This window comes from Rhea americana, unplaced genomic scaffold (assembly GCF_003343005.1).
Source record: "Rhea americana isolate MKP2758 unplaced genomic scaffold, rheAme1 scaffold_139, whole genome shotgun sequence".
NCBI lineage: Eukaryota > Metazoa > Chordata > Aves > Rheiformes > Rheidae > Rhea > Rhea americana.
Genome location: NW_028185472.1, coordinates 1511654 through 1519688, shown reverse-complemented (window position 1 = coordinate 1519688; position 8035 = coordinate 1511654). Strand labels below are relative to the sequence as shown.

The 8035-nt window shown below is 44.3% G+C and overlaps 1 protein-coding gene across 3 annotated transcripts in view; it reads left to right on the top strand.

Moving 5' to 3' along the window:
- HRAS (HRas proto-oncogene, GTPase) overlaps nt 1-8035 on the top strand; it is a 57795-nt gene continuing 49760 nt past the window's right edge. For 2 of the 3 annotated variants that reach the window (XM_085298472.1, XM_085298471.1), the window contains exon 1: nt 7-82. The gene's annotated coding sequence lies outside the window, so the exon portion shown is untranslated. Of the gene's footprint in view, nt 83-8035 lie in introns of all 3 variants that reach the window. The other variant, XM_085298470.1, reaches the window with a different exon arrangement.

The window sequence follows — 8035 nt, the reverse complement described above, 5'->3', positions numbered from 1 at the left end:
AAAGAAAAAATTATTCTCCTTTAAACTTCCGCCCCCCTCCCGTTCCAGGAGGGGCCTCCCGCCTGGCGGGGCGTGCGAGCCGGTGAGTGACCCGCCGCCGCCGTTGGGGGCGGGGGAGCGGGGCAGCGTTGCGGGCGCAGCCGTTAAGGGCGGGGGGCGCGAGGGCCGCGGCCGTTAGGGGGGAGGGGCGGCCGTGGGAGGGGGCAGGGAGCGCCGCAGCCACCTGTTAGCGGGGCGGCTGCCCCCGCCCCGGGAAGTTTGTGTCCCCCACCCCGCGCGTGGGGCCGGCGCCCCCCTGTGGCGCGGCCGGGCTGGGGGCAGGGGGCCCGGCCCGGGCTGAGGGGACACGGAGGAGACGGGGTGGCGGTGCGGAGCCACCTGCCCGTCCGGCCGCACGATGACTCTGCTGTCTGTGCGGCTGCCGGTGGTGGTGGTGGGGGGGAAGGCTGGGCCGTGGGGCACCCCCTTGCCCTCTTCAATCCCCCTGCGCCTGCTTGTTGTCCTCCTTCAACCACTCTGCACCACCTTCCCGCACACCCCTAAGCTACATCCCTCCGCACCCCTCCTCAGCCCCTGCGCCCTTTAGCCAGAGGGTGGGGACATCACAGTGGCAAAAAAAAAAAAAAAAAAAAAAAAAGAAAAAAAAAGGAGTGTCTGTCCAGCTCCTGCTGCACCCTACTGGAGCAGCGCCCCCTCTTCCCCCCCCCCAATATATATATATATATATATATATATATATATAAAACAGCTTTCCAGCAGCACTAGTCATCCCCAACATGTGCCAGAGTGAGGCATCACCCAGGCTGGGGGTGAGGTGAGGTGCAGCACACAGGTGGCAGAGGCACGGGTAGGTGCATACACACGCAGCCTGCAACTGAGTCCCCCCATTGCAGCTCTGTGGAGCCGTCAGCACCTCCCTTCCGCTGAGGGATGTTCGCCGCCGGGGCTCTGCGGCGTGCAGAGGCTGCCTACACCCTGCCTGCCGCACACAAGGGCGTAGGGAGGGGCCTGGGGTTGCTACCTCTTCGCCCCAAGTAGAGGCAGGGTCTCCTGGTGACTTGCTCAGCCCATACGGATCCTGGACAGGGATGTGCTTTAATTGCCATGAGCAGTCTGGAAGCAATGGAGCTTGCCTGTAGACAAAAGAAAGCTGATTAGGAATCAGAGAGGACTGACAAACTCTGGAGTGATGGGAGAAATGATTAGGACAGCTAAAAACATGAGTACTGTATAGCATATATTAAGAATAGCTTGACTATTTAAATGACCTGATAATTGTTTCCTTTCAGCCTGCTCCACACAAAAGTTACTTCTAGGTAGATTTAAGATACAAGACAAATACAAACTCCTGCTAAGGCTTCGTTACCCCAGTTTTGTTTGCATAGGGAGATTATGCAGGTTCAAGCAAGAACTAGTTTTAAACAGAAGAACACGCTAGGCTTTATGCTAACTAAAAAGTTACTAGAGAATTAGACTTCCWTACAAAGTCTTGCCAGAACACACAAAATGACTAAGGAACAACCTACTCCAGAGACACAGCCATGACTCTACAAGAGCAGTGCTGAGAAAGGGATGTTTTTATCTCTCCCAGCCTTGCCTCTGTGGGTTTTCAGCCAGTCATATTGCCTTCCCTCAGCCACATGTAGATGCCTTACACCTGTGCAAAAGGGGACTGCACTGGGCTCATGATCACCTAGCTCTTCCTAGTCAAGTCCAGGTTAGTGGTAAGGCTGGTAGGCATTGGTTTCTCCAGGTCAGAACTGCTAAAGTATTTATCCTCAGAGAACTCCAGATTATTTTCATTTTACTGATGGGGAACTAAGACTTGCATGATTTGTAATAGAGCCATGACTCTGAATATAGGTGTGAGTTCCTCTCTGTGTGTTTAGGCTTAGACAATCCTTTCTTCCTGCTCCTCAAAGGTTCCCCCACACGATTAATAATATGCAAACTGCTCCATTTCAGCACCAGTGTGGCTGATGCTGATTGAATTCCTTGTTCAGTCTCCTTGGCAGATCTAGAGATTGACAGTGTTTTCACTGGAGAAAACTACCTTGGGGCAGTAGCTGTCAGTGCATCTGTTTTGGTCTCAGTGAACCTTCCTTATTTTTATAATAATAAAGAAAAWCAAGTGTGTAAGGAAATACCTTCCATGTTTGCCTAAAAGTGAGCTTTTAATTAGTAATCATTACTTCAGTTTGGGGTATCACTTATTCTCTAGTAATTACACGAGACTTACAACCTGAGGGACACTTTTCCACCTGGTGGATTGCCCCAAGGAGTTATCCTTGGTGTGGTTCTCCACTGTGGTAAATTTGGTTCTTGGCTAGAGTATATTGTGAATGTGCAGCAGTAGTGGGAGTAAACTCCTACAGTTTTCTCTGATGTCAGGTTAGAAAAGTGACAGTCACAGTTTCTTCACTGAGAATCCCGTGTCACTTTGTAAGGTGCTCTACAAGGCCCTCCATGTGTATGATGTTCATCTACCTCAGTGACTTTCAACTTGTGGTCTGAGGACCCTTCGAGGGGTCCGGAAGCCACTCCCAAGGGGATGAGACGTAAAAGTACAAAGGGAGGCCAGGTTCATCTGTTATTTATAGCACTCTACATACATGAAATATATAGAGGGATTGTATTACTATTGCGAAACTGTATGAGTCCACAAATGGAGAAACAGACTGAAAATTGCTGATTGACTTTTTTTTTTTTTTTTTTTTTTTTTTTTTTTTAACTTAGTTCTCCTAAGGAGATTGGAAAGAATAGCTCGTACTCAGGAAGTTTTTGCTGGTGAGAATAGATTATTGATACATCATTTTCCACATCACTGCCTATTATCCGGCTGTATTTGAGGGATGCAAGGGTAATCTCACAAACATAAACATTTACTTCTAGAAATCACAGCCAGACAGCACCATTGCCCCTCCTGCTGTTAGCCTGTACTGAGTTTAGTTCTCCCCAACATGTCTGTAAACTGTGCAGACTGGAAACTCAAGAGGCTTTCTGAAGTTGAACATGGGGGGATTCCTTAACTGAGACAAAAATTATGACATGCAGAGAGAGGTTCTTTCTGAAGGGAGGGTGATGAAGAAGGGGAGAGGTATGAAGGCCAGTCAAGTCATGCCTCGTCTGCCATCCTTCAAGGCCTGTTAGGACACTGTGCTTTTTGTCAGTCTAGAAAATGAAAATGGTTGTGCAGCAAGCACTCTTATCTAATTGTAATTTATTGTCAGCTTTCTATTTAACAAATTTTAAAGGTATACTTATAATCAGGGCTTATTAAACAGTATATAAAAATAAACTATTGAATATATTTGAATTTTACCTGTATTAATCTAATAGTGTATTTATAAAATGGTATTTGATCAACTTTTTAGCTGATTGGATACTGCAGAAGAGTATTAAATAAATTATTTGATAAATATGGCTGAGATTAAACAAATGATTTACTTGCTAAGTGCAGTTCAACTGCTCTGCCATGGCACATTCCTCTTTCTTTTTTTAGACTATCCTTTCTTTCTAATTTTCATTCTACTTCTTCATGCTTTGTCTTTTCCTGAATTGTCCTCAGTRTCTGTTTCCTTTAGCTTTTCCTTTAACTCTTTCTCCTTTCCCTGTATTACTCTTTTTGTTCTGCAGATCATCTTTTCWTTCTTTCATTCTTTATTGTGCTTATTTTTTCTACCTCTCCCTGCTTTTTAATTCTAATTTTCATCTTTTTCTCCACCTTCTTGGAGGTGCTGCACATTTTATCAAGAATTCAGTAGCTAGCTGAACTAAACCCTGTGACCGTGTATGAATATGAAGATGTTTGCCCAATGGCAATGGTTTTCTGCCTCTCCCTTGGTTTTCTGGCTGTTGCAGGAAGGGTATTTCTACAATTCTGGAGTTTTCTTCTTGTCCTTTTTTTGCATGGTACTCTCCTTGTGCCCCCCCCCCCCTTTTTTTGAGTGAATTTGACCAAATATCTCAGTATCTTTGTATTATAAGAAAATGTCTAGGAGCAAATGGTAGACCTTGCCTTGTTCATTGTTTTTGTGTCTTTATGCCCCCTGTTCTCATCTGCTGCCTCATAAACCTCAGTTTCCCTGCCTGGAAGTCTTGCTTTCCTGTACTTCGTATTGTCATTCCTCCCTTTCTCTCCTTTTGGGGTTATGCCCAGGAGCTATCTTTAGTAGGGCAAAAAGCCTTAGCACTCTGAAGGTTTTCTTGCTTACCTAGTATTTTCAGAGTCTGTGTGAGTGTCATGTTAATTATGGTATTAACAAGAGGCAGACAGGTTATCATGCATGCCTACTTGAGCAGAAGGAGARTATTCAACTTAGTAAATTTAGTATTAAAAGATTAAGGTGTCCTAAAAATGAAAATTATGTCTGTTGTGGAGAAGACTTGTTTTTTTCCTGGATGAAATCTACTGAGAATAGTCTTAAAAATAATGAAAGAAATAGAAAACTTTGTATTTTAGGGGAGGAATTTTGTCTTGTAATGGAAATAAAGCTCAGACAGTTTAGAGATATGTGATAGAAGTGTTCATTGGGRTGTGATGTGTCTCAGCTGATGACCTCAGTGGTATTGCCACAGTGGATGAGCTAAGTCACGAATGTCATAGTCCTCTGCTTTAACTACTAGGAGTTATATGAAGAGATCATCTCATACCCATAAGGAAGTGTCTCTATGTTACTGATGTTAACAGTTATACCATTCCTCTGTGTCATGTGAAATGTTTTGAATAACACTCCAGTGCATTGCCACAGTGAGCAATCCAGATAGCATGTAGTTAGGAAGCAAAATTGATTGGGGAAGATGGGGCCAAGAGGAATATTCCTTTCCAGTTAATTATTTACATTGGGGAGAGGATGAAGCTGGTGATGTTTGGTTTATAATTATAAATATCCAAAGAAAAAYGCTTCAAGATGAACACTTTATTCTGTATGTTGCGATCTACTTACTGGTCTCTTTATAACATGAGACCAACACTGTTTAATAACTAGTTCAGTAAAAGAAAAACTTCATTATCTGCTTCTCACTGCTGCAATACAGTTTTACAGCTTGCTGTGTATGCAGCAAAATTGTCTGACTCCCTAGGAAAGGGAAAGCTCCTTTTGTGCAGGCTGTGGGGTACCTGTCTTAATGTRTGACCTGCCTGCAGTATCCATCTGATGGTGAAGCGGACTGTTCTAGCAGCTCATTTATCTCTCCAAGTCTGATGCTGAAAGATGACTTTGTGGTTAAAGTTCAAGGCTACAAACCCAGGAGYCCTGACTTCCTCTCTGATCTTGGCTGAGATGCTTCATTTCACTGGGCCTTCTTCTTCAACGAGAATAATACTGATGTAGCGTGGTGGGTTAATCCAATGTATCTGCCCAAAAGGGAGGATGCCCTGGATGAAGGGTGCTCTAATAATGCAAAGGAAGCAACAGGCTAGCTACTTGTATTGTATAGCATGGGGCCAAACTAAAAGTGGATTTTTCCTATAGCATCGCTAAAGCCACTGCAAATCCGAATCTAATCCCATTTAAGCTAAACTCAAGAGCTAATGGGAGCTGAATTTAGAAGTATATGTGTGGGCAATAACCTGGCAATTCCAAAAAAAAAAAAAAAAGAAAAAGAAAAAAGAAAGAAACAACAACAACAGAAAAAAAACCAGGCATTGCTACAGCTAGGGCTCTCTGGCATGAGGATCTCTGCTGTCTTGCTGGTGCCTTGTCCTGTTGTTCAGCATCCTTGGGAGAAGAGCAGACAACACAAGGGAGAAGCTATGGTCTGTGAAATGAAGAGGATATTGTCCTGTTACTGGGAGAAATGGGGAGTGAGATCTRAACAGCTGTGGAAGGAATGAAATTAGAGAAGCAGGTATGCACAAAGGTGTCTGCTCCAGACTGCCCCATTCTCCTTTATGCCTGGATTGAAAGGGAGGGACAGATCTGGGTGTTTCAGTAAGGCTCTGCAGGAAGAGAATTGAGATGTAAAGTAAGAGATCCATGGAAAAGGCTCTTTCTGAGGCTGCTGTTGTGCAATATGAAGTGTTGGCTATCCTGCCAATCCAGGTTGAATCAGAAAGCGGACAGCTAAGAGTAGGAGTGCTTGGGAATGTCTCCTCTGAGAAAAGCATATTCTTGTGAAAAATCTCCCAAGGCGAAGCTGACTAGCAAGTGCTTACATCTGAGGCAAGTTGGAATCTTGCATCGAGGCTTGCTGAGAAGTGAGCTTTGTTCATCATTTTGTTGAAATAACAGCCTATGATCATGTAAGCAGTCAGGACTTGCTCCAGTATCAATGTTGAGCCTGTGCTGACACTTGGCACTGCGGTTCTCTGGTCTGTATCCAGCTCCATCTAGTCTTCTCCAAACAAAGAGAAAGGATATGTGTAAAATAAGTTTGAATGTATAAAATTAGAGTCTGCAAATGACCCATTTAGACTCTTGTCCTTTTCATTATTGTGGCTAGCCCCTGCAGCAGCCAAAGCAGCTCTTCTGATGTAGCACTAGCTCATGCATTTCTGTAGTGACAYCAGCATCTATGCTGTTCCCATGCAACTGGCTTTGTTAGAGCAAGAAAAAAGATGCCAATGAGCTTTCTGTTATGAGACACAATAGAACTCATCTTCCAGAAGAAGGATAGGCTTGAGAAACTAAGGCATTCCCATCTCTCTAAGCTTTTGCATTTGGTATTTAGGAAAAAAAAAAAAGTTGTTTCTTGGGGGTAAATGTAGGACAGACCTTAGCTTATATGTGTRACACTGCAACTAACTTCAGTGTCACCTCCCCTTGGTTCTATGTCTGATGATGGTAGCTCATTATAGATACTGTACTGTTAGGCTCCTGGTGTGAACAATTATTTTTGGAAAGAAAGACTCCTTTGTAGCATGCAGACCACCAAATGCTGATAAAAGCATGAAGTACCTTTGTGCATGTACATGTGTGTTTATGCAAACCAGTGCTGCATACTGTACAGTTTCCAGAGTGCTACCTCACTGCTGCCTACCCCCTCACCTCTCTGGCTTATGTATAAGGACTGTATGTGACTTTGATCATGCAGAATTTCTTCTCATCTTATCCTCTGGCCTTTTCCTGATTTGCATGATACTGTATGAGGCCTGCTAGCTTTTTCTGGAGGGGTTGTGCGACATTCCAAGTTGGCAGCCTTGGGCAAGTGGTCTGTTCCCTGACCTGTTTTGACAGGCATTTGCTAGCTTCTTGCTCCATTGATGTGGGAGGAAATATGAGGATATCTACTGGAGGATATCTCCAGGGGGCTGGGCAAGGGGAGGATATTGCTGTACCAGTTTGTGTTGTCTGGCAGTCAGTGTAACTKCTGATTGATGAGGAAGTATATGCAAAGCCCTGCTCTACTTTCTACCTAATCTTTCTGCTGGGGGGCATTGTGAACGTGACTTGTACTTGGGTTTGTGAAGATCATCTCCTCACGTCCACTGTCTGTATTCCTGGGAACAGTTTCCCCCTTCCTGCTGCACTGATTAGCAATTGACAGCTTTGTGGGGATTCTGGTGGACCCCATGAATCAGGGTAATTATTATGAAGGAAAAGGGTTTCTGCACCTGCTTTCCCACAGAAGCAAGGAAGTTGCTTCCTGGTGTGGTTCAAAGTCACGAGTATGTGCAGAGTCTCACCAGATCTATGGCAGAGCAGGGAATGGGATGGATGAGGAAGAAGGTCTCTCAGAGGAAGACGGTCTCTCTGCTGATGCCTGCCCAAGAATATCTCATAAGTAGAGTCATACCGCAGTTTCTTGTGTAGAAGAGATGAAAGCCACAGCATTCGTCCCAGAAACTCACTGCAAAGGCAACAGCATGACATCTTTCTGAGAGTAGATGACAAAGTCAAAATAGACATGTCCAGTGCTTGATCAATTCCCATCTCACTCTACAACTGGTATCTGATTCTAACTGGAAGTTCAGTGACTAAAGATTTTAGGCATATAATTAGAGATGTTTTCAAGTGAGAAGGGCATCGTCTTCTGAAAATGCTGTTTCTTTGTGTATCTCAGTTGGTCATCAGAGTCAGAAGTCATTCCATAA